Source organism: Musca domestica, unplaced genomic scaffold (genome assembly GCF_030504385.1).
Source record: "Musca domestica strain aabys unplaced genomic scaffold, Musca_domestica.polishedcontigs.V.1.1 13, whole genome shotgun sequence".
Lineage (NCBI taxonomy): Eukaryota > Metazoa > Arthropoda > Insecta > Diptera > Muscidae > Musca > Musca domestica.
This window is the reverse complement of record NW_026712172.1, coordinates 1102551-1130422: the sequence shown is the minus strand read 5'-3', so window position 1 is coordinate 1130422 and position 27872 is coordinate 1102551. Positions and strand designations below refer to the sequence as shown.

Here is a 27872-nt window from a genome sequence, read left to right as displayed (position 1 = left end):
ATGAATCTACCTTATTCAGCTACCATGCTTGAGATAACAGCGTTACCTAAAATTTGACGTAGCGTACCCCAATATTGAACTTCCCACTATGGAAAAGTGTTTTATTCCGTATAACCGTATTACCCATGGCATAATTACAAAATTTAGAACAAAGCTACAACCTAATATTTTTTTTCTTTCGGTGCCCAATATCTGTCAAAACGTATACACATTTTGTGTATGTATTCTAAATTTCGAAATTCCATTCATGTTTCGCGGGTGTTTCCCAATATAAGAATTTTGTTAAAAAATAGAAATAAACAAAGCTAACTGTTGCATATTTAAAAGTCTATTTGACACTAGCCTCCAGCACAGAATTGAATTTTTCTAGTTCCTTTGAAATTTACCAAGCTTTCTTATTAAGCCATGGTATTACCCAACTACGCAAGGTCAATATCTTAAAATCTACCCATGGTAGAATGCAGAAGGTAAAGTCGTGCAATTATGTGTTCACAATTTTTTTTATACCCTCCACCATACATAGTATGGAGGGTATATTAAGTTCGTAATTCCGTTTGTAACTCATCGAAATAATCATTTTAGATATTGATCAGCGTAAAATTCTAAGTCGATTTAGCCCTGTCCGCCGTCGTCTGTCCGTTTTTTATCCAGATTTTTCAACGAGATTGTCTGAAAATCCACACAAGAGTTCCTTGTGGGCTTTATACCTCGGAAGAGATTATCTGTATAGGTCGACGATATCGTATAGCCCCCACATAACGGCACCCCCCGATATTCGGTAATTTGATGATTTTAGCAGCCACATTTTCTAATGGAGTGGTCTGAAAAGATTTCCTTGTGAGTACTTTTCTATTGAAAGAGAACTATCTATATAGTTCCACGATATCGTATATCCCCCACATAACGGTACACTCCGATATTCGGTATTTTGATGATTTTAGCCACATTTTTCACCGGAATCCACACAAGGAGTTCCTTTTGGGTATTTGATCTCTTGAAGAGAATTATCAATATAGGTCCACGATATCGTATAGCCGATATTCGGCATTTCGATGATTTTAGCCTCATTTTTCAACAGAATTGTCTGAAATTCTACACAAGGGTTCTTTGTGAGTACTTTACTTCCTGAAAGAGATTTGTCTATATAATTCCACGATATCGTATATCCCCCATATAACAGTACCCTTCGATATTCGGTATTTTGATGATTTCAGCCACATTTTTTCAATGGAATTGTCTGAAATTCCACACAAAGGGTTCTTTGTGAGCTCTTAACCCCCTTACGGAGAGTTCTCTATAAAGGTTACGATATCGTATAGCCCTTATATAACGGTACCCCCGATATTCGTGTTTTTTATGATTTTAGCTATATTTTCCAATGGTATTCTCTCTGAAAATCCACGCAAGGAGTTCTTTGTGAGCACTTTAACCCCTGAAAGGATTTGTCTTTATAGGTCCACGATATCGTATATCCCCCACATAACGGTACCCCCGATATTTGGGATTTTAATGATTTTAGCCACATGTCCCAATGGAATTATCTGAAAATCCATACAAGGAGTTCCTTGTGAGTACTTTACCCCCAGACATAGATTTATCTATATAGTTCACATAATCGTATATCCCCCCATATATCGGCACCTTCCGATATTAGGTATTTTAAAGATTTTAACAGAATTTTCAATAATTCGTTTCAAATGGTGGAGGGTATTCAAAGTTCGGCACGACCGAACTTACTGCTTTTTTACTTGTTAAATGTTTCATTTGACAATATCCCATTGGCAAAATTTAAACTTGCTAATCCATACATAAATCAGAGAAGAGAACCTGTTTTCTATGCAGTCAAATTTGACAAGGTAAATTACAGAGAATACAGAGATGGATATGCATATTTGAAATGACTTTATCTTCTTATGTTATCATGAATCTTTGGTGGGCCGGGTACGTCGAATTAATGGTAACGCTGTAAAATGTTTTGGGCATTTGGTATTTGTGTTGTTTAGCACTGCGACCAAAATGTCCCCAAAATTACTTACTTCCGACCAAATTACTAATTAAAAATCTGTTGGATTTTTTGTATTATATACATTTTATAAAAGTTATATTTATCAAAAAAAAATTAATATTTGTATTTGTTATAGACTTGGACTTGGTTGCGGATTGCTATTTCTTATCAGGTCTTTACATAGTATTCTATTGATTATATTTGTTTCTAATTTCATGCTATGCTTCGATCACGAAAACAGTTTTTTTTTCAATCCATTTTTATTTTTAGAAAGCTGTTCCCAAAATAAATCGATATTTAAATCGGATCAATGATCCTTTTCACTTGGTACTACTAATACCACTGGTCTATTTTAATGAATCAAGAAATGGATAAGTCATCATTGAAATAACTTCATTTGGTGTTATCAGATTAAGAGGCATATAATTACGAATAAACGAGAGGGTACTTTAAAATTTATTTCTCAGATTAAAAATTTGGAGTCAATAGAACCACGTAAAAGTCTTATTAGAAATATAGATCTAGGCATTAAACGTCTCCGTTCTAAAGTAGGGAGATCAATAAGACTTAAGCGGTGTTCATAGGGGGAGGGATTCATCTGTAGCATTTATAATAAGGGCTCCATAATACAAAACCATATTCTAATGTAGGCTGAACCAGACTGACAGAAGCGTTTAGTCACAAACGTATCGTCAAATTCCTTACACCAGCGCTTTATAAACCCTAATAACGATTTCGCATTGTTACATAAGACTCGATGTTCAAATTTATCCCCTGTTTACCATCTAAAACGACGCCATTATCCAGTTTGTAAGAATCTATTAAGTAGTCAAATGAAACGCTAGTGATCTAGATAGGGATAATTTTCTACACTTTTTAAAATTAAGCGACATTCCGTTAACATCACACCATTTCACAAGAGAGTGTAGATCAAGAACATGAAGTTTGGACGTCTAACTCAATATTACAAAAAAAGTTTAGCATCGTCTGCGAACATTAAGATTTTGAAAAATGAATTACCGATGGAAGATAATTTAGTATAGAACAAAAATCAAAGGACCTAAATGACTACCTTGAGGAACACCGGAATGCACTTTAATGATTTTAGAAATGATGTGACTGAAAGATACTTGTTGTTTCCGTTTTTGAAAATAAAAAGAAATCCATGATAGAAGTACATTCGAAAAACCTATCATATCCAGTTTATGTAATAATATTGGTGTACAACCGTATCGAATGCTTGCTGAAATCAGTGTAAATTATATCTGTTTGTTTTTTTTTTTTTTCATAGAAATCTCTCTGTACACACGACATTTCAGTTCCATTAGATTCGTCAAAGTCGATCTTCCTTTCACGAAACCATAATGATATGGAGAAATGATTGGTAAAACAATAAGCTATTCTTCGTGCAACTAAAAGTTCAAAGAGTTTTAGGATTGCACTCATTTTGCAATTCCCCTACAATTTTCAATCACATTCCTACTACCAGATTTATGTAAAGGTACTATAAAGCTAGATCTCCAAACGAAGGAAAATAGCCTGAAGCTAAATAATCATTGAAAATATTTCTGAGTGGTTTGTACAATTCGAATGGACACATTTTTAGAATATTACCAGGAACACCGTCCGAACCTGGGAGCAGCAGTACTTCAGTTTACTTTACACTTTACTTTGTTAATGCTTAAGAATAATTAGAATTAAAATTATAAGTAGAGTAAATTTTTTGAAAGAATTCAGCGAACATATCGGCAATTTCAAGAAAGGTAGAGACCTCTTTATTACCAAGCTTCATACAGGAACTGTCGAACTCTTCCTTTTGAATTAATAAATTTGTAAAAATTTTTGGGTTTTGACTTAAAGTTTCTTCTCATTTTAGATAAATAATTTGAGTAACACTTTGGATTTTCAATGTTGTACTTACTTCTAGCTTTAGAATAATTTCAAAAGAAAATTGTTTTTTTTTAATTTTTTAAATAATTACTTTTACTTTTTCGCAATTTCCTAAGATAAGGAGTAGACCAAGCAAGTCCTTCCTCAGGACTAACATTAAGACTGGAACTGATGTTGAGAATGCATTTTTTAAAGTATTATAAAAGTATGACACACGTGCATTTAAATGTCCTCTATAATCCCAATTTATATTGTATAAAGCAAGTTGCAGTTGTCCAAAATCAGTTTTGGCAAAATTTAATTTTTATTGACTGTTGTTTAGGAAATAGCTTTAATGAATTGTCCTGTATTTCTAGAAGTAGTGCAGGATGATTCTTTATTTCAGGCTCAACAATGGTGAAGATCTGCACAGAGAAACGTTTACAAGCGATGAAAAGACTAGATCAAGAATTCTATCTTCATATTTCGTATATAATTTATTTGGAGTAGCTATTGGTAATAAATAGTGTCCCAGAACACATCCATACCGGATAATGTAGCATTAGGCGAAACTGGTACAAAAACAAATTTAGTTTCACCAGAAATCTATGTAATTTGAGGTAAACTGAATTCACCAAGGCAAATCAATTCAATTTCGAGACTTGTTTTATTAAGTCTGCGTGTCCAAGGTAAATTTCTACATCAGAATGTGGTGCAATGTAGGAGCATGTTAAAATAATGACGTTACTTAAGTAATTTAATTATCGAATACAAATTCTATATTATAGTTGTCAGTAGTTACTGTCATTGACAGTCTACACAATGTCCTTCAAGGACTACACAATGTCCTTCATTTTTATTTCGTCGCCTTTTTAATACATTGCTACTTTCTTACCAGCTTTAGAAAAAGACAAATCATTAATATCATTTGACGTAGTGTCGTTGTACCCAAGCATTCCAATAAAAAAAACAATAGTTGAAAAGTGGAGTATATCGAGGACTACACTAATATTCCGAATGTGTTATTAATAGAAATATTGACACTGTGTATAAAATAATTAGGATACTTGGTAGTTTAAGACAAGTTGTACGAACAACGAAATGGACTTCCAATGGGCTCCCCAGCGTCGCCGCTTCCGTAGAAAAATGACGACGAAACCGTGATTATTAACGAAGTATTTTGTATAATAAAGAAAACGGAAGTCGAAAACACACTAAGGATAATAAATATATTCGACAAAAACATCCAGTTTACTCACGAATATCACGGTATCAAAACCAATTCCTAAAACCAATTCCAATAATGAATTAACAATTAAAAAAGCTGTAAGTTCTGCCGGGCCGAACTTTGAATACCCTCTACTATTTGGAACGAATTTGTCAATTTTCAAAAAATAAAATCCGTAACAATTCTTATCCTGTACCAGAACTGTACGTGACATCCAACCAAATGCTCGTTGTCTCGTCATGTCGGTCACACTCAAACCCATCGTCATAACATGTAATGACCAATAAAAGGAAATGTTGAATAGTGTGTCATACAAAAATGTTCTATAAAAAAAAAACACAACAATTATGAAGCAATTGCCAACGAAAAAGACACACACGTGAAGGCAAAGCGCAATCGCTTCCTGCTTTCCGATATGTGAAAAAATACATTTTTTGTAATAAGAATTTCTTGGCGATTACTAAAATATTAAAGGTACTTCTAATTGGTCCAGACAAAACGTTCACATTTCGTGGTTATTGCCGAAACAATCTAAAATGTTAATACTTATTATAAAACAATAATCGCTTATTATACCCTCCACATACTATGGAGGGTATATTAATTTTGTCATTCCGTTTGTAACTCCTCGAAATATTCATGTCAGACCCAACAAAGTATATATATTCTTGATCAGCGTAAAATTCTAAGACGATTTAGCCATGTCCGTCTGTCTGTCTGTGTGTCTGTCTGTCTGTCTGTCTGTCTGTCCGTCTGTCTGTCTGTCTGTTGTAATCACGCTATCTTTCGAACAAATTGAGATAGAAGGCTAAAATTTTGCGCACATGTATTTTTTCCCAGTAGGCAGGTTAAGTTCGTAAATGGGCCATGTAGGTCCAAGTTATCATGTAGCCCCCATATAACGGTACCTCCCGATATTCGGTATTTTGATGATTTTAGCGACATTATTCACCGGAATTATTTCAAATTTGGCATTTGAAGTTTGTAATGGATGCTACAGCCTAAGACAGAAAATTATCTGTGCAGGTCCACGTCTTCCTGTAGCCCCCATATAACGGTACCCCCCGATATTCGGTTTTTTGATGATTTTAGCGACATTGTTTACCGAAATCGTTTCAATTTCGTATGTGAAGTTCGTAATGGATACTTCATCCAAAGTCAAAGAATGAGCCATGTAGGTCCACGTCTTCATATAGCCCCCATATAACGGTACCCCGATATTCGTATTTTGATGATTTTAGCGACATTGTTTACCGAAATCGTTTCAAATTTGGTATTTGAAGTTCGTAATGTACTTCATCCAAGTCAAAGAATGAGCCATGTAGGTCCACGTCTTCATATAGCCCCCATATAACGGTACCCCCCGATATTCGGTATTTTAATGATTTTAGCGACATATTTACAGGGATTGTTTCAGATTTCGTATGTGAAGTTCGTATGATACTTCAGATGCCAGAAATGTCTGTGCAGGTCCACGTCTTCGTATAGCCCCATATAACGTAAATTCGGTATGACGATTTTAGCTACATTATAACAGATTTTTCTTCAGTTTCGCAAAATATTGTAATAATTTATGACAAAGTTGCCTATGCAGGCCCCGTCGTCGTATAAGCATTCGGTATTTTTAAGATTTTAACAGAATTTTTAACGGGTTTTAATTTGGAAATCGCCAATTTGTACAAATGGTGGAGGGTATTAAAAGTGGCCCGGCCGAACTTACAGCTTTTTTACTTGTTAATTAATTATAAAAATGGTAGATCCAACTCATGGTATAATGAAATAAACTTAACCTCATTTTAATTAGCATTCCCAGCTCTGCATTTCTTGTAATTTACCTTGTCAAATTTCAGTGCATAAAAAAGAGTTCCCAATCCTGATTTTCTGTGTATTCAATAGACTTATGAATATAGATTTTGACAATGAGATGTTGTCAAAGGTATAAATTTGAAATAATTGTAAACATATGATTGCGTGAATTTGCCGTCTTAGTTCTACCATGGCACCACTGTGCACATATTTATAAAAATTTAGTACATAAGCACAGATGCATTGTAGAATTAAGAAGGTAAAGTCATGCAATCATATGTTCAATTTTTTTTTTTTGAAAATGAATCTTTTGACAGCAACATCTTATTGTCAAATACTTATTTATGTATTCATTGTGCATACACAGGAAACAACTAAATAAAAACAACAACTAAAACAACTAATAATAATATTCATCCGAAACATCATAAAATATATTTTAAGCAATTTTTTAAAAAATGGTATAATTGTTGACAATATGGAAGTAGATTAAAAATAGTGTGAATATGATTTATGTTTCTAAGATGTTTTGGTGGTACAAAAATGACACTTTTTGCAAATGATAACTTGACACATGTCAATGTGCCGCAATTGTGCTCCGATAAAATGATAGATAAAATACGAGATTTTCATATCGAAAATATATGTATATAACTACGGTGAAATGCTTTACGTAGTTTCGAGAGAGTGATTTTGTCGATGTGGAATAGGACCAGTTACATCCAACCAAATACGGTATTTTGAGCAAGCTAATGTTTTCAGGGACTACGAATAGTCTAGTATACTTCTAATTTCTATATTACAGACACTTTTTGATGTAGCCGCAAGTGAACACTTAACGCCCGAAAAGGTGGCATTGGACGAACTGTAAGCTTCAGTTTTTGTTGAATTCACCCTGTGACGAAAGAGGACTCAGGACACCATGACTGCGCAGCGTGAAATGTCTGTGAACTACATTTTTGAGAGAGAGATTTTGCGCGCTATGTAACAAAGGCGCTCAATATCGCTCAAACGCGAATTATTTATGTAGAACGCTCTAAATAAATATCTAAACACAAGCCAATTCTGAAAATTACCATCTACCGTCTTACCGTCTACGTAACATGGAGGCAAGGCGAGGTTGTGAACACTATCTATTTTTGAGGCGGATCGATAAAACTCAGGACAACACTAGGAATCTGAGTAGCCGATATTGGGAAACTAGCATGAACCCTCCCCATCTCAGGAGAAGTGTGGTGAAAAAGTTCAAGCTTATTAAAGCAACATCGCGAGACTGTGCTTCTGGAGGATAACGATTCTAATGAACTGCTACAAGAAGAGTTCAAAGACGATTTTCTCAACCGACTAACTTCAGATCGAGATTTTCAAGTTTTAAATTTCTAATAAATTCTAGAATTTTATATAGGATCTTTAGTTTAAAATTGAAAAAAGTGGAGTTTGCGAAATGATTCTAAGTCAAAAGAAGAAATTTGATTCCAAAAAATTATGTTTCTACCGAAAATACAGAAAGAACCAACAAATGTGTTCAAAGAGTTAAAGAGAATCTAGAAAAGGGGAATTTATCGGGACTATACCAAATATTTATCAACAACTGTTTGTTTTATTCAAAAAATCACAAAAAGCGAAATGAATCAATAATTTCCACAAGAAAAAGAAAAGAAAGAAAAGAAGTTATCGATTATGATATTCAGTTTTAGAATGACAATTGATTTAAAACCAACAAAATTATATTCGTTTAATTAATCAACACGAGAGGTCAAATGTTCCGAATATAGGGTGCACTTTACTAAAATTGTCCAAAAATGCTTATAAGAATACATGCACACGTAGCGTACAAGTAACAAAGAAGAACAATCAATCAAGGTATGTGACGGTAAAGCGACGGCTGCCAGTAACAAGGGTATGTATGTATACAGCGTGTGTGTATGATCGAACGACAAACAACGAGAACTATTGGAATGTAATATGTCAATAGCATATGTGCATATAATTATGTATAACAACGAACAATGCAATTTATACTAAAAGAATTGATGCTTATATTTATTGTTACATTTTATTTTATTTATCTCATACAAACATGAGATCACAGCACAAATGTGACAAAACAAAAAGTGATCACATTCATACCAAATAGAATGCGCCAAATTCACTGTGATTTATACTCTCCACCTTGGAAAGGAGGGTAAATTAACTTTGTCATTCCGTTTGTAACATCCCTAAATATTCATCGCAGACCACATAAAGTATATATAAATTTCTAAGTCGATTTAACGATGTCCGTCTGTTTGTTGAAATCACGATACAGTCCACATTATTTGACGTAGACGTTCAAAATTTGGCAGAACAAATTGTGTTTATTTAGATTTGAATTAAATATGCTTTTTGTTTGGAATCCAAAATAAACAGTCCATTACTCACGCATTACAAGGTACGTATAGTGCAGTGTATTCAAGTGAGCTCGCGTAAATAAATTACCGCGACACCAACAAACAATCGGGTTTTTTATGTACAAACGTCGTTTTAAACGTCACCTCTTTCCCTTTTGTGTTTCGTTTCTCGTTAAGCATCGGCATCTAATTAGATGCTTGCATTCGGCAGCATCACAATCAAAACAAAAATCGAAAATAAATTTGTTGCATTTTATTTATGTAGAACGCTCTAAATAAATATCTAAACACAAGCCAATTCTGAAAATTACCATCTACCTCTTACCGTCTACGTAACATGGAGGCAAGGCGAGGTTGTGAAAGAACCGACAAATGTGTTCAAAGAGTTAAAGAGAATCTAGAAAAGGGGAAATTTATCGGGACTATACCAAAATATTTATCAACAACTGTTTGTTTTATTCAAAAATCACAAAAAGCGAAATGAATCAATAATTTCCACAAAAAAAAAAAAAAAGAAAAGAAGTTATCGATTATGATATTCAGTTTTAGAATGACAATTGATTTAAAACCAACAAAATTATATTCGTTTAATTAATCAACACGAGAGGTCAAATGTTCCGAATATAGGGTGCACTTTACTAAAATTGTCCAAAATGCTTATAAGAATACATGCACACGTAGAGTACAAGTAACAAAGAAGAACAATCAATCAAGATATGTGACGGTAAAGCGACGGCTGCCAGTAACAAGGGTATGTATGTATACAGCGTGTGTGTATGATCGAACGACAAACAACGAGAACTATTGGAATGTAAATATCTCAATAGCATATGTGCATATAATAATGTATAAATAACGAACAATGCAATTTATACTAAAAGAATTGATGCTTATATTATTGTTACATTTTATTTTATTTATCTTATACAAACATGAGATCACAGCACAAATGTGACAAAACAAAAAGTGATCACATTCATACCAAATAGAATGCGCCAAATTCACTGTGATTTATACTCTCCACCTTTGAAAGGAGGGTATATTAACTTTGTCATTCCGTTTGTAACATCCATAAATATTCATCGTAGACCGCATAAAGTATATATAAATTTCTAAGTCGATTTAACGATGTCCGTCTGTTTGTTGAAATCACGATACAATCCACATTATTTGACGTAGACGTTCAAAATTTGGCAGAACAAATTGTGTTTAATTTAGATTTGAATTAAATATTGCTTTTTGTTTGGAATCCAAAATAAACAGTCCATTACTCACGCATTACAAGGTACGTATAGTGCAGTGTATTCAAGCGAGCTCGCGTAAATAAATTACCGCGACGCCAACAAAACAATCGAGTTTGTTGATGTACAAACGTCGTTTTAAACGTCACCTCTTTCCCTTTTGTGTTTCGTTTCCCGTTAAGCGTCGGCTTCTAATTAGATGCTTGCATTCGGCAGCATCACAATCAAAACAAAATCGAAAATAAATTTGTTGCAAAACCCGTTTGCTAATTTTCATTTTGTTTTGTTTCATGTAAAACTACAAATCATTTCGTTTCGTTTATTCCAACAAAATCACCTTCAGGCATTGTTGTTCCTAGTTCATAGTTTGGTGTGCTTTACTGCCTAAAGCACATTTCGCAATATTATTCTCTTTGTTTGGTCTGTTCGCTTTAATATAGCAAATTGTTGTTGTTACATTTATTCTCCTTTTCTCGTTGTAACAACAGTCAAATTCATTTGCTTGATCATCCACCAACATCACTGCATGCTTTGTCGTTGTTCTCTGATCAGCACTTGTTGTTTGTGCTTTGTTAGATAAGTGAACGAACATAACAAACAAAGGAAGAATATTTTTGTTTGCTCCTCTTTCCGTCGCGTCCGTTTAGATTGAGTAGCTACCCTACATTGGTCGGCCACCGTTGCTTGTTATATTAGTTGGTATTGCGTGTAAAATTAAAGTTATATATAAGTATATAATTTTATATAGTTTGTATATAAGTTATATATAGTTTGTAACTCCTCGAAATACTCATGTCACACCCAACAAAGTATATAAATTCTTTATCAGCGTAAAATTCTAAGACGATTAAGCGATGTCTGTCTGTCCGTCGGTCTGTTGTAATCACGCTATCTTTCGAACGAATTGAGATAAAAGGCTAAATTTTGCACACATGTTAAATTTACCAGTAAACAGGTTAAGTTCGTAAATGGCCATGTAGGTCCAGGTTTCGTATAGCCCCCATATATAAGCATCTCCTGATATTCTGTATTTATATGATTTTAACGACAGTATTCACCGGAATTGTTTCAAATTTCTGCCTAAGGCAGAAAATTTTTTATGCAGGTCCACGTCTTCGTATAGCCCCATATAACGGTACCTCCCTATATTCGTATTTTGATTTTAGCGACATTATTCACCGGAATTGTTTCAAACTTGGTGTTTGAAGTTCGTTATAAATACTACAGCCTAAGGCAGATAATTTTATATGCAGGTCCACGTCTTCGTATAGCCCCCATATAACTGTACATCCCAATATCGGTATTTTGGTGATTTTAGCGTCATTATTCATGTAGGTGCACGTCGTACAGCCGTAATATTACGGCTATATGACGTATTTTTAAGATGTTAGCAGAATTTTTGGCGAATGTTATTTTTTTCGAAAATTTCCAAATTCGTTCTAAATGGTCCACGACTTCGTTTGGCCTGGCCGAACTTACTGCTTTTTTACTTGTTGTTGTCTTTGATCTTTTAAAAATTAATACAAAATATAGGCGGTCATTTTGACAAGTTGAATAAATAAAATTAAAATTTTTATTTTATTTATTTTTCCATTTTTCCCCAATTTACTACGGCGTTTCTTGCTATAATTGTGGCCTTCGCTCCTCTTCAAAATTTCTTAAGAGACTCAGACGCTCTGATAGAATTTGGTGCACAACTTGGTGCAATAAAGATGACGATTTAGATATTAGTATGCTAGGTGAAAGGAAGAGCAAGTTAGAAAAACTATGGCAATCGGTCTATAAGTCATTACAAAGCTCAGAAAATTCGAAAAATATTACAAAAGAATATCTGCATTTGGCAGAAAGTAAATATAATGTTTCTTTAAACATTTACTCCAGCACTATGGCCGCAATAATAAAAAATATAAAAGATCGTTGTGTATTAAAAAGTCCGATTAAAATCGCGGACAAAACTCATGAGCAATCGGCTTAATCTCTTTTGGTTCCTGAATCGCAGGAAAAGATTGCCGCAAATATTTCATTTGGTTGAGATATCGTTCACAATATTGCAATGCCCCCTATTGATAGTGATATTTTCAACGGAAATTTTTCTTCCAGGCCTTCCTTTCAAGATTCGTTTAGTGCTATTTTTATAAGTAATTTAGTGATGTGCGCTTTAGTGATGTGCAGCGCCTGTATTACTTGCTGCAAAAAACTGTAGTTGATGCAAGGGAAATAGTTTCGCAGTTTCGTGGTTTTGCTTTGGCTTAGAAAGCATTACATGATGAGTATGACAATACTCGTATATTGGTACATCGACAGTTGTCTTCGTTATTTAGACTTCCAATTCCAGATAAGGAAACAATCTCTGGTTTGAAAGAGATTCGATTTGGAATTAATCGTTGTATCTCCTTCATGTCGACTTACGACGATCCCACAGATCAATGGGATCCGATACTTGTCTTTCTTTGCCTGCAACGCTTATCGGAAAGATTTAGTGGAAAGATTTAGTCACCTTTCTTTTAGAATGGATAAACACGCTCGTGTGTTTGGAAAGTTATACAGACAAACCAATTCCCTTGCATAGTAATTATTGTCACTTTTTATCCGCCTCCTTTAAACATCAGGTAGTATTTCGCTGTCATTCGGACAGACAACACCCGCAATATCGTTTGCAAAGCACGTATCGTTGTGCATAGAAAGGCATATGTAGCCACAGGTAATATCAACCAACCAAACTAGCAATAAATAGTTGCATATATATTAGAAAAAACCATTGTGTTTTATTTATCTTTTACATTTCAGCCTACGATCTACTGCTCGACGCATTCTGCGTATTACGGAGCCCTTCTGAGTTAAACAATTTGTATTGTGTATAGGATGGTACAGAAATTGGTATAACCGCCATATAACTGTACCTCCCGATATTCGATATTTTGATAAAAATTGGTATTTGCAGTTCATAATGGGTTCTAGCCCGCTGGCAGAACATTGAATATTTAGTTCCATGTTTTCTTAAAGCGCACATCCTATACTCATCCATATTTGGTATTTTGAATTCAGATACTTTTATATAAAAATGCTTCCTTTACCCTAAGGTATTGAAAGTTCGGCCCGGCAAACTTAATGTTTTTTAGTTGTTATTCTTTCGAATTAGTTTCTTTCTCATTTGCACTGTTCGATGTTAACCACAAACGAAAAAGAAACTCTGCGACGCGATTTAAAGTGAACATTTTGTTATTGTAGTATTTTTTTTATTTGTTTTCACAGGCTCACTGCAATAAAAATGCACGACACCTAGCGTTTGTATAGAAATGAATATGATGGAGATGATGATTTTGTTGATGTTGATTACTTCTCCCACATGAACTTAGAAGACAATCTAAAATTCATCGATAAGACTGTACTTTTTTTATTTGACTCTTATTTCAATCGTAGCTCGACAGGATCAAATGTTGATGCGCTCAAATTGAACTCAGATAAAAGAGGGAGAAAAATAGAAAAAAATCAATTATTATATTTTTATTGATATTATAATAAAGAGGAAATGCGTTTTACATTACTAATAACACACGATCTTGTAATATTTAAAATGTTGGGCACGAACACTCAACCGACAGGCAAGGCGCCATTCAATGTTGCAATACGAAGTAGTGAACGGCTTTCAACGAATGTACAGTACGATAAGTGGTGCAACAAACTGCACATGATCCCATTCCAAATAGTGGATACAATTCTTACTTAAGCAACACATTTAGAAATAGTATGATGATAAATATGATATTTTAAAATTCAATAGATTGCAAGTAAAGATATAAAACTACTTACTATGATAAAACCAAATAAAGTTATATCCAATGATGATATATCCATTTTCCCTAATTTCAAAATTTCCAAAGCTTATAGAATAAGATCTTGATTCAATAAAATAGACCAGTGGAATTTATTACTGCACAACGGTTTACGTGCTCTCGCTTGCTTTCTTTGAAACATTGTTCCGCCGCAGCAGATTCGTTTTCGTTAATAAAGGAAGCATAGTATACACACGATCTTGTAATATTTAAAATGTTGGGCACGAACACTCAACCGACAGGCAAGGCGCCAATTCAATGTTGCAATACGAAGTAGTGAACGGCTTTCAACGAATGTACAGTACGATAAGTGGTGCAACAAACTGCACATGATCCCATTCCAAATAAGTGGATACAATTCTTACTTAAGCAACACATTTGGAAATAGTATGATGATAAATATGATATTTTAAAATTCAATAGATTGCAAGTAAAGATATAAAACTACTTACTATGATAAAACCAAATAAAGTTATATCCAATGATGATATATCCATTTTCCCTAATTTCAAATTTCCAAAGCTTATAGAATAAGATCTTGATTCAATAAAATAGACCAGTGGAATTTATTACTGCACAACGGTTTACGTGCTCTCGCTTGCTTTCTTTGAAACATTGTTCCGCCGCAGCAGATTCGTTTTCGTTAATAAAGGGAAGCATAGAAAGAAATTAGAAACGAATACAATGCTATGTAAAGATCTGACTATAAATAGCAATCCTCACTATGTGCCAAGTCCAAGTCCATAACAAATACAAAATAAATGACTGAATTGTTATTTCTTTTAATAAATATAACTTTTATAAAATGTATATAACACAAAGTTGTATTTAATTTAATTATAATTGACTTAAACTTGCAAAAGATTTTTTAATAGGTAATTTGGTCGGAAGTAATTAATTTAAATTTTACAAGAATTGCGTACAAAACAAAATAGTTTTAGAGGAAGATAAAACTATTTTTCAACAATTAGAAAAATAATATACGTTTTTTTAAAAATAGAACTGTGTTGGCTTGTTTGTTTTGGATACCATAGTGTTTGTTGTTGTAAAATGGTCAGGCTTAATCCCTTTATTGTTGTTTTATAAAAACATCATCATTTCCCTTGTTTTTTATCTGGGATATTCTCCCCAGAAGATATTTTAAAAATAACTTCTATGACAAAAAAAAACATTTTTTTACCCAAGTTACGAGATCGTAAGCTCAATAGAAAAGGAACCAAGAATTAAATAAAACTAAAATTCTTTTGAAAAGCCTTCCAATCTTGCAATCGCACTTATAAACATTTTCATCTTTCTCCACTTGTTATACTTTCGTTTACATGAACGAGTGGCATAACCATGTAAGTTGGTTTTGTCTGTTACAACAAAAACCCCTTCGTCGACCATGCCTTGTCTATTAATAGAACAGTGTTGGCTTATTTGTTCGGGATAACATAGTATATTGCTGTTGCAAAATGGTCCCTTTATTGTTGTTTTTATAAAAACGTTTGTTCTTTAGTATTAAGTACTTACCGATACTTTATATTAATAAACATTAAGATTATTTATAAATGTGTTCTTTGGGGTTTAAGGAAAATGCAATATTGAACAGATTGATGAAGGCAACGAAAGTGATTTACTTGAAGCAACGAACTCACCTTTAACATTTGATTTAAACAAGTATCTCCTAATTCGAATCAGGTTTCCTCTAGCGGCTATCCGGTTAGGGAAACTGTCCACCCCACCGAGATTACCTCTCGCCATGACACCCCTATTCACAGGGTGCCCATATTCGATCCCTTCACTTACCCCTCTAACTCATTTCCTACCACCCTTTTAAAGAGTTTTAAGCCGAATACATCGCTATCAATTTAAAAAATGAGTCTTAGTGAAAATTAGATGCACATCAAAAACAAGTTATTAACAAGAGATCAAAACAAAATACATTGTAAAAAATGGTTTTCTTGGTTTCATTAAACCATTAATATTCTTTATTCTCTCTTCTTTCCAGGCAACCTCTTTATTTTCAGGTTATATCTGGCGGCTGATAAAGATTATTAGGCTTGATCTGGAGGCGGCTCTTCCCAATGTGTAAGTAAAATATTCAAGTTTTGGTGGTAGCGTTGTAATTATATTCCGGACACACTGTAGAACCTTTTATAACGTTTCTTTTTATTTTTGTATATTACGAAAGGTCAAACAATGCAGATCGGGCCGTACAAATTCGTAACACTTGAGCTCAACCGCGAGAGGAATCTTGTGCCCAATGAAGTAAGTAGACACTTAACTGCTTGTTTTCCCTTCTACTACTTTTACTCGTTTTCTCTTTTCTTTCTATGCAATATTCACCGAATTTAACTGATTTGTCGTCATCCGTTCTGCCGTCCAAGTTAAGAGTACAATGTCTTTGGGAATTATACCAGGTGTAAGTTTCCGGGTTATTACACCGATAGGCCAACAATCGATACCTCAACAATTACTGCTGTCATCAAGAGAGATTGATCGCTAAGCTAGAAGAAGCAAGAAGCTAAACTTTGCCACAACAAAAAGAATTGTTTTAACAAATAAATACATAACAAGTGTTTTACAAGTGCCTTAACCACCAGTGCCTTGTTAGCAACACGTAAGTATCGCCTGTATACTTGTTGTGTTGTCTAATATTCATAGTTTTGTTGTTCGTCTTTGTGCAACAAATAATATACTTTCGGATCTAAATCTACTCTGTAGATTTAGAACCCCTACAAAATAAAACAATTCTTTTTTACAATTTTTATTTGTCGTCTTCGCTTTTGTTCTGTTGCCAAATAATCAACAGAGTCATTTTAAAGAGAAAAACTCTTTTATATGTATGTTTGTTGTTGCTTAACACAAATTAATATACACTAACACCATAATAACTTTGCTGCATCATTTTTTGTTACATTTGTTTTGCTTACATTCGTGAACAACAAATATAACAAGCTTTGTCATCTGTTTCATTGCTTCTTTGATCGATCTGTCATTTACCATTGTTCGACTATCGATCAGCTGGTGTGGTGAAAAAGAGTTGTGCAGTTACTGCGACGAGTAACGTAACGTATAAAGCTAGTACATATATTGAATACCACAATAATAAACAAACAATCGAATATAACAAAAAATAAATTAATAGGAACAAATAAATAAAAATAAATCTTAATTAAAAAAGCACATAAATCAACAACATACATATATCCAAAAATTAACAACATTGTTAATAGTTCTCTTAAGGTTTAAAAAATAAACGTTTATTGAGAAAAGAAGGATATACGCAACAAACACATTTGAAATTTTATATAACTTCATTTATTTCTAAATTATAAATAATTGATAGTTGAAGTGTTTGTATATTCAAAATAATAAATTTATAAATAATAAAAATAATTTTAAAATATCAATAAATATCAAAACTAAATATCAAAAATAAAAACTAATAAAATAAACTAAATTACTAATTTAAATTAATATTACAAAATGGTTTCTTAAATGTATGCTAGATTCGAATACGAGACCGAAAACCTAATGCAAACTTGCATTAAAATAGGAAGCACAGCAGAGAACGAGCTGTCTGATTCTTTAATAGAAACAAAATTAGAATCAATGGATGAAGATTGGCACAATGTACGCAGTGAATTGAAAGTGTCTATTTTAATGAGGGAGATGAAGATTACAAATTGAGGCCTAGAGATATGTTTGCTTTCGCCAGAGATAATTACCAAGTGACAAAAGCTACTATATTGGAAATATTAAAAATCGAAAGGCGCAGAGCAAAAGTAATACCGCTAGAGGCGAAGTTACAAATCCATCGTTGTTCACAGCTCAGCTATTTATTCTCCGGGTACAACGTTTGATATGTCTGAGATTGTATTAAAGTGCCACCTTGTGACACTCAAGACTTCTACGGAAGTTATGAAGAATGGCCAACATTTAGAGATATGTTTACGGCTATTTATGGAAATCATCCCAGACTCACACCTGCGCAGAACTCTATCATTTGCGTAACAAACCAAAGGGTGAGGCTGGTAGAATTGTAGATCGGTACCCTTTATCTGATCAAAATTTTTCGTTAGCATGGAAAGCATTATTGGTGCGATACGAAAATGTTAGGGTACTAGTTGATAACCAACTGAAGATATTATTCAATCTTTCTGCAGCAACGGTTGAATCTAGCAAAGATATTAAAAGAATACAAATGACAGTAAGTGACTGCTTGGCTATATTGAGAGCTCATAGTATAAAAGTGGACCAATGGGATCCAATTTTAATACACTTATGTTCAACTAAGCTTCCGGTTGATACACTGACCCTAATGGAACAATCGCTCGAATCACATTCAGAGCTAGCCAAATGGTCGCAAATGGGAGATTTTCTTAAGAACAGACATCGGGTTCTAGAGCAAATAGATGGTCTCAGAAGTCAAACAGCTTAAACTTCCTTTAGCAATGATCATATATCGCATCAAAATGCTCATTCGACACAATCAAATAGATGTGTCATGTGTTATAAAAACCATATTTTGAAAAATTGTATGAGATTTAATAATATGACTGTTAATCAGAGAAAAGAGTTCGCAAGAGAAAAGAGGTTATGTAATAACTGCTTAAAGTGTGGACATAACAAAAGGGAATGTTTCAGTGCGCACCGATGTTTATATTGTAAGAAAAAACATCACACAAAGTTGCACATTGGAAACGCAGACACTCTACCAAGAAGTCATACGACATCAATTATATCACATAGAGCTTCAGAGGCAATATTCAACTAAATCATGTCACGACAGATGACATGCCCTGTACTACAAGTTCTACCTTCCAAAGCTCAAATACGCAAACAAATTTATCAATCAGTGATGGTGATGTTTTGTTACCAACTGCGATTGTAAAAATCAAGCACTGTGGGAAAACTTTTACAGCTAGAGCTTTATTAGACACTGGATCGAACGATCATTTATAACAACTAAAGCGGTAGAAAGAATAGGGAGTGCAACAACTAAGTCTAATTTCCATATTAGCGGGATAAGTGGTATACAAATAAAATGTGCAACATATCTTTGTGTGGAAATGCAAACAAAACAGTAGAAGTAAACGCTTTAGTTATCGAAAACATAACGAAAAACAATTCCACTGAATTTATTCCAATGTCTACGCCGAATGAAATCCGTGAACTAAAACTTGCAGATCCTCTTTTCTTACAATCAAATGAGGTTGATATATTAATTGGTAGTGATATATTACCATCCATAATATTGAATGGAACTAGAACAAATGTGTTTGGGAGTATGATAGCTCAAAATTCCATCTTTGGATGGTATATAAATGGTCCTATAATTAATAAGAAAAGAAATATATGCAACAAGGAAATATTGAAGAAAGAACAAGTTAAAAAGCACTAAGTTCGGCCGGGCCGAACTTTTAATACCCTCCACCATTTGCAACGAATTTGGAAATTTTAAAAATAAAATCCTTAAAAATTCTGTTAAATTTCAAAATACCGTGGACATACATAGGCATTGTTTGTCATACGCCATTACCATATTCAAATTGGAAACTTGAAATAAACGGTAAATAATGTAGCTAAAATCATCAAAATATCTTATATAAGGAGGGTGCCGTTAAATTGGAGCTGTGCAAAGACCTGGACCAGCATAGACAGTTTTCTGTCACAGGCTGTAGCATCCATTACGAACTTCATGTACCACATACCACAAACAATTTCGGTGGGTATTGTACCTAAATCGTCAAAATACCGAATATGGGGAGGTACTGATATATGGGGCCTATACGAAGACGTAGACCTGCACAGACAATTTTCTGTCTTAGGGTGTAGTATACATTACGAACTTCAAGTACCAAATTTGAAACAATTCCCGTGAATAATGTCGTTAAAATCACCAAAATACCGAATATCAGGAGGTACCGTTATATGGGGGCTATACGAAGAAATGGACTTGCACAGACAATTTTCTATCTTAGAATTTAGTATACATTACGAACTTCAAATACCAATCTTCAAACAATTCCGGTGAATAATGTCGCTAAAATCATGAAAATACCGAATATAGGGAGGTACTGATATATGGGGCCTATACGAAGACCTGGACCCGCACAGAAAATTTTCTGTCACAGACTGTAGTTCCTATAACGAACTTCAAATACCAAATTTGAAACAATTCCCGTGAATAATGTCGTTAAAATCATCAAAATACCGAATATCGGGAGGTACCGTTGTAAGGGGGCTATACGAAGACATGGACTTGCACATACAATTTTCTGTCTTAGACTGTAGTATTCATTACGAACTTCAAATACCAATTTTGAAACAATTCCGGTGAATAATATCGCTAAAATCATCAAAATACCGAATATAGGGAGGTACTGATATACGGGGCCTATACGAAGACCTGGACCCGCACAGACAATTTTCTGTCACAGACTGTAGTTCCTATAACGAACTTCAAATACCAAATTTGAAACAATTCCCGTGAATAATGTCGTTAAAATCATCAAAATACCGAATATAGGGAGGTACCGTTATATGGGGGCTATATGAAAACGTGGACCTACATGGCCCATTTACGAACTTAACCTGCCTACTGGAAAAAAAAAAACATGTGTGCAAAATTTTAGCCATCTATCTCAATTCATTCGAAAGATAGCGTGATTACAACAGACAGACGGACAGACAGACGGACATCGCTAAATCGACTTAGAATTTTACGCTGATCAAGAATATATATACTTTGTTGGGTCTGACATGAGTATTTCGAGGAGTTACAAACGGAATGACAAAGTTAATATACCCTCCATAGTATGGTGGAGGGTATAAAAATATAAAAAGTAGCGGCGCACCAACACTAAAGTTATACATACATCCATTTAATGCAAATCAGGGATGTGGATTACGAGACTATTCGTCTGAATTGGTACTTGAAAATGTATTTATAACATTATTAAATATTAACAGAAACACAAAATTGGCGACATTAAGAAAATGTACCTTGTTGTAAAATATGATAAATTTATTGATCGAGTCCGAAATTACTTAGTACTATTGACAGAGGTGAAACATTTATTAAAAACAAATCTTGTGTCTCAGGCACAGTAAATGGTGGTTAGGTAATTGCAAATCAACCGCTGAAGATCTTTTGTACTTTTTAAATCAAAGTCACTGGAGGTGACAACTAAAATTTGAATGAATATAATGATTTGTACTAAAATTGTTCACTAGAAGCGGATAATTCATAACAAATTACAGTAGATGATTTGTTACGACATATGAATGGGTCACTAGAGGTGCATGAAGAAAAAATGACTTTCTAAAAAGCAAAATAATATTGCTGATGTCAAATATGAATGAAAGAAATTATGATGATAATGTTACTAGAGGTGGTTACAAAGGTGGTCAATTTTCAAAATTGATCTCTCCAAAAAAAGAAAACATTAAGAAAAGTGGAAATGTTTCACTAGGGATGCTTAAAGTGTGGACATAACAAAAGGGAATGTTTCAGTGCGCACCGATGTTTATATTGTAAGAAAAAACATCACACAAAGTTGCACATTGGAAACGCAGACACTCTACCAAGAAGTCATACGACATCAATTATATCACATAGAGCTTCAGAGGCAAATATTCAACTAAATCATGTCACGACAGATGACATGCCCTGTACTACAAGTTCTACCTTCCAAAGCTCAAATACGCAAACAAATTTATCAATCAGTGATGGTGATGTTTTGTTACCAACTGCGATTGTAAAAATCAAGCACTGTGGGAAAACTTTTACAGCTAGAGCTTTATTAGACACTGGATCGAAACGATCATTTATAACAACTAAAGCGGTAGAAAGAATAGGGAGTGCAACAACTAAGTCTAATTTCCATATTAGCGGGATAAGTGGTATACAAATAAAATGTGCAACATATCTTTGTGTGGAAATGCAAACAAAACAGTAGAAGTAAACGCTTTAGTTATCGAAAACATAACGAAAAACAATTCCACTGAATTTATTCCAATGTCTACGCCGAATGAAATCCGTGAACTAAAACTTGCAGATCCTCTTTTCTTACAATCAAATGAGGTTGATATATTAATTGGTAGTGATATATTACCATCCATAATATTGAATGGAACTAGAACAAATGTGTTTGGGAGTATGATAGCTCAAAATTCCATCTTTGGATGGTATATAAATGGTCCTATAATTAATAAGAAAGAAATATATGCAACAAGGAAATATTGAAGAAAGAACAAGTTAAAAAGCACTAAGTTCGGCCGGGCCGAACTTTTAATACCCTCCACCATTTGCAACGAATTTGGAAATTTTTAAAAAATAAAATCCTTAAAAAATTCTGTTAAAATTTCAAAAATACCGTGGACATACATAGGCATTGTTTGTCATACGCCATTACCATATTCAAATTGGAAACTTGAAATAAACGGTAAATAATGTAGCTAAAATCATCAAAATATCTTATATAAGGAGGTGCCGTTAAATTGGAGCTGTGCAAAGACCTGGACCAGCATAGACAGTTTTCTGTCACAGGCTGTAGCATCCATTACGAACTTCATGTACCACATACCACAAACAATTTCGGTGGGTATTGTACCTAAAATCGTCAAAATACCGAATATGGGGAGGTACTGATATATGGGGCCTATACGAAGACGTAGACCTGCACAGACAATTTCTGTCTTAGGGTGTAGTATACATTACGAACTTCAAGTACCAAATTTGAAACAATTCCCGTGAATAATGTCGTTAAAATCACCAAAATACCGAATATCAGGAGGTACCGTTATATGGGGGCTATACGAAGAAATGGACTTGCACAGACAATTTTCTATCTTAGAATTTAGTATACATTACGAACTTCAAATACCAATCTTCAAACAATTCCGGTGAATAATGTCGCTAAAATCATGAAAATACCGAATATAGGGAGGTACTGATATATGGGGCCTATACGAAGACCTGGACCCGCACAGAAAATTTTCTGTCACAGACTGTAGTTCCTATAACGAACTTCAAATACCAAATTTGAAACAATTCCCGTGAATAATGTCGTTAAAATCATCAAAATACCGAATATCGGGAGGTACCGTTGTAAGGGGGCTATACGAAGACATGGACTTGCACATACAATTTTCTGTCTTAGACTGTAGTATTCATTACGAACTTCAAATACCAATTTTGAAACAATTCCGGTGAATAATATCGCTAAAATCATCAAAATACCGAATATAGGGAGGTACTGATATACGGGGCCTATACGAAGACCTGGACCCGCACAGACAATTTTCTGTCACAGACTGTAGTTCCTATAACGAACTTCAAATACCAAATTTTGAAACAATTCCCGTGAATAATGTCGTTAAAATCATCAAAATACCGAATATAGGGAGGTACCGTTATATGGGGGCTATATGAAAACGTGGACCTACATGGCCCATTTACGAACTTAACCTGCCTACTGGAAAAAAAAAAACATGTGTGCAAAATTTTAGCCATCTATCTCAATTCATTCGAAAGATAGCGTGATTACAACAGACAGACGGACATCGCTAAATCGACTTAGAATTTTACGCTGATCAAGAATATATATACTTTGTTGGGTCTGACATGAGTATTTCGAGGAGTTACAAACGGAATGACAAAGTTAATATACCCTCCATAGTATGGTGGAGGGTATAAAAATATAAAAAAGTAGCGGCGCACCAACACTAAAGTTATACATACATCCATTTAATGCAAATCAGGGATGTGGATTACGAGACTATTCGTCTGAATTGGTACTTGAAAATGTATTTATAACATTATTAAATATTAACAGAAACACAAAATTGGCGACATTAAGAAAATGTACCTTGTTGTAAAATATGATAAATTTATTGATCGAGTCCGAAATTACTTAGTACTATTGACAGAGGTGAAACATTTATTAAAAACAAATCTTGTGTCTCAGGCACAGTAAATGGTGGTTAGGTAATTGCAAATCAACCGCTGAAGATCTTTTGTACTTTTTAAATCAAAGTCACTGGAGGTGACAACTAAAATTTGAAATGAATATAATGATTTGTACTAAAATTGTTCACTAGAAGCGGATAATTCATAACAAATTACAGTAGATGATTTGTTACGACATATGAATGGGTCACTAGAGGTGCATGAAGAAAAAATGACTTTCTAAAAAGCAAAATAATATTGCTGATGTCAAATATGAATGAAAGAAATTATGATGATAATGTTACTAGAGGTGGTTACAAAGGTGGTCAATTTTCAAAATTGATCTCTCCAAAAAAGAAAACATTAAGAAAAGTGGAAATGTTTCACTAGGGATGGTTATTTGTCACTAGAGGTGACATAAAGAAATTATGAAATGAATTTGAAGATAAAAATGAAGATAATAATTGTTCCAATGCCATATTGGGTATGGTACACATTTCTTGCTTTTGAGTATTTCTTTCTAGAACAAGTTGATCAAATTCAAAAGGAGAATTGGCGGGTTTGCCCTTTTCAATCGAAAAAGTTTGGCCCAAACAAATTTAAGTTGCTGAAGATGATTACCATGAAAAAGCAAACCGAGTACACTTCAAGAGGTTGCACCAGTGCAAGGGGCCCGGCATGTTGAGGTTCCTGGTTCATTTCACCGATAGGCCAACAATCGATACCTCAACAATTACCTGCTATCATCAAGAGAGATTGATCGCTAAGCTAGAAGAAGCAAGAAGCTAAACTTTGCCACAACAAAAGGAATTGTTTTAACAAATAAATACATAAATTCAGACCGTCAGAATCTTGTAATTAAAACAAGTGTTTTATTGAAGCCTTAACCATCAGTGCCTTGTTAGCAACACGTAAGTATCGCCTGTATACTTGTTGTGTTGTCTAATATTCATAGTTTTGTTGTTCGTCTTTGTGCAACAAATAATACACTTTCGGATCTAAATCTACTCTGTAGATTTAGAACCCCTACAAGTCCACACGCCTGTAACGGAACTTCTACACCAGGGGCTTGCCAGACTAACAAAGCCGCTAATCTGCGCTACCCACGTTGGACTGGACGGTGTTGGTGTGGCTCCTGATGTAAATTCTAAGATTGTTTCCAAGTTTTGTGTTTCAATATTTGTCTTTAGTTGTTTAATTAATTACATTTAATCTTTCTTTAATATTTTTTCTTTTTTAAGTTTAAAAACAAAAAGAAAATTTAATAAACGCCAAAAAATACAATTTAAAAAGAATTCGGGTTTTTTTGTTGTTCTTGCTGTTGTCGGTTAGCGGGAGCCACACAACCAATTTTTTCACCATTGAAAATCAAAAGGGGAAATTTTTGATTGTCAGACTTATTTTCTTTTGGTTTTCTTCTCCTTCATCTTGACATTTTTGTTTTTCTTCTCCTTTATCTTGACATTTTTGCATGCGGTTGCAACAAAACAGATGTTTTTGCAGATGTTTGGCAATATTCTTCTTCTTTTTTATTTATTCCTTTTAAGCTTAACCCTCTATAAGACGCACCCACAAAGCCAACTATCCTGCCGACATCCTTATCAAGGTATAGGAGGGAAAAAGTACAAAATTCAATAAATTAATTTTGATGCAAACCTGCTTTGTATGTGTTACCTATAACAAGAAACTTTATTTGGCAACTCTAAACTTTCTCGATCTGGCAAATCTATAATCTTTTGTGAATGGCAACAAGCGTTGTCGGTGAGTACATGCAAATGGAAAGAAAAACGGAAGAAAAAGAAAAGAACGAAAATACTGCAAATATCGAAACCAATATAAAAGTGATGAAGATTCTTTATCTGCATCTTTATCTCAATGTGTAAGTAAAATGTTTAAGTTTGTGGTAGTAGCGTTGTAATTACATTCCGAACACACTGCAGAACCTTTTTATAACGTTTCTTTTCTTGTATTTTCAGAAAAAGTCAAACAATGCAGATCAAATGGCCGCTCAGTACATCTGAATTTTAATGGCTATATTCCTTGATATGTAGTAAACTAAATGTAGCTGAAGCCATTTATATGTGTTTTAAAATGTAGTGAAAAATTAGGCAAAATAGAGGAAAATGGGAACCGGTATATAACGCAAAAACCGGAAACCTAAATAAATAAATTTTTTTTTTATTGTTGGCAAGTTTCGTTGGTGAATTTAAAAATAAGTCTGTCCAAATTGTGGACCAAGTGCCTTTGTGCCGAGTTGACCAGCAAACCGCCAACAATTAATTTATTCTGGTTAGTCTGGTGGCGAAATCCTCCCGAACACCCACTTTATCACACCATTAAAAAGGGTAAAGGATAAGAGAATAACATTGAAAAGAGGTAACCCACTATAATAACGTCGATCGTTGCTAAGATCTGAGAGAGAAATTCCGTGGCGGTTATACCAACCCTCAGAATACTGAGAACTGTAACGTTTCTAAAAAATTAATTTGTGTGTGTGAATGTGTTGTCTGTGTGTTTGTTCTAGTTATAAGTATTTGATTTCTAATTTTTAGAATTTTTTAATGCCGGACACCTGGTTTTTTTAAGTGTAACTTATTTTTCCTGAAGAACGCTAGAAAAGACTTTGACGTAGTAAATAATATCAGACTAAAATCTTTCTTAAGTGAGCTATCTTAGGGTAAGAATTTCGTAAAGAAGAAACTGTTCGACTAAATACGTTTTAGGTTCCCTTTATTGCTTCGACGGGAATACCTAATATTGATGACATTAGCCTTTTTTGATTGCCTTAGGTATGGTGTTAGAAAGTCCATGTATGGATAATAGCCTACAAAGGTAAGATACAAAATTAGAATTAAGATATCTATGTTTTAATAAATGTTTTAATGTAGCTTTTATGTAAAAGAAAATATGTGTGAATTTTTTGGTAAACAGGGAGGAATCCAAAAGGTTATGAGGTGAATGTATGTGTGTGCTGTGGTGGTTCCAATAATATTTGAAGCGGGGAGGAAACCATAATTGGGATGGCAAAATGTGGGAGTACAACACCAATACTGCCTTGTCAAAGCAGGTTTATTGTTTGTAAATGTATGTTTGTTTTGTCTAGTAAAGTTTAACTCATGTTTGCCCTGATGGTCTAGAGAAGAGGACGGGTTGAGAACCGTAGACCCAAGACCACTAGCTAACCGAAAGGTCCCCTCTAGCGCCGCTTAACAGGGATCATAACAGATGGCGCCCAAATTAAAAAAAAACAGTTCCAATGGAACAAAAAGTTAGTGACATTGTGCAATAACATATAAGTGCCATAAAAATAGCTTAAATGGAATCCATAGTCATAAGGGTTATGTCAATGTCCATCAGCCTGGCTAATATTGAGCTGCGTTTTCTATAGCAAACACGTTATGTGCAATATTAGATAAGGATAGCATAGAATATTTAGCATAATGACTTCTATTTACCTTTAGTCAGTGCAATAACTTGTATAATTGAAAAAGATAGATTTTCAAGTAAGGGATAGTGCAATATTCATCCCAGTTATGATAGATCAGATGCTAGTTGGACTA

General features: G+C 33.9%; 2 long non-coding RNA genes across 2 annotated transcripts in view; both read left to right on the top strand.

Annotated features, from left to right (window-relative positions):
- LOC131800786 (uncharacterized) overlaps positions 1-14744 on the top strand; it is an 18679-nt gene extending 3935 nt beyond the window's left edge. The window contains exon 5 of the long non-coding RNA XR_009341559.1: positions 14615-14744. This is a non-coding gene — a long non-coding RNA (uncharacterized LOC131800786). The remainder of the gene's footprint in view (positions 1-14614) is intronic.
- Positions 14745-16836: 2092 nt separating this feature from the next.
- Positions 16837-27175, top strand: LOC131800787 (uncharacterized). Its single transcript, XR_009341561.1, has 3 exons — positions 16837-16974; positions 25860-26191; positions 26289-27175. It is a non-coding gene; the product is annotated as an uncharacterized LOC131800787 (long non-coding RNA).
- Positions 27176-27872: the final 697 nt, after the last annotated feature.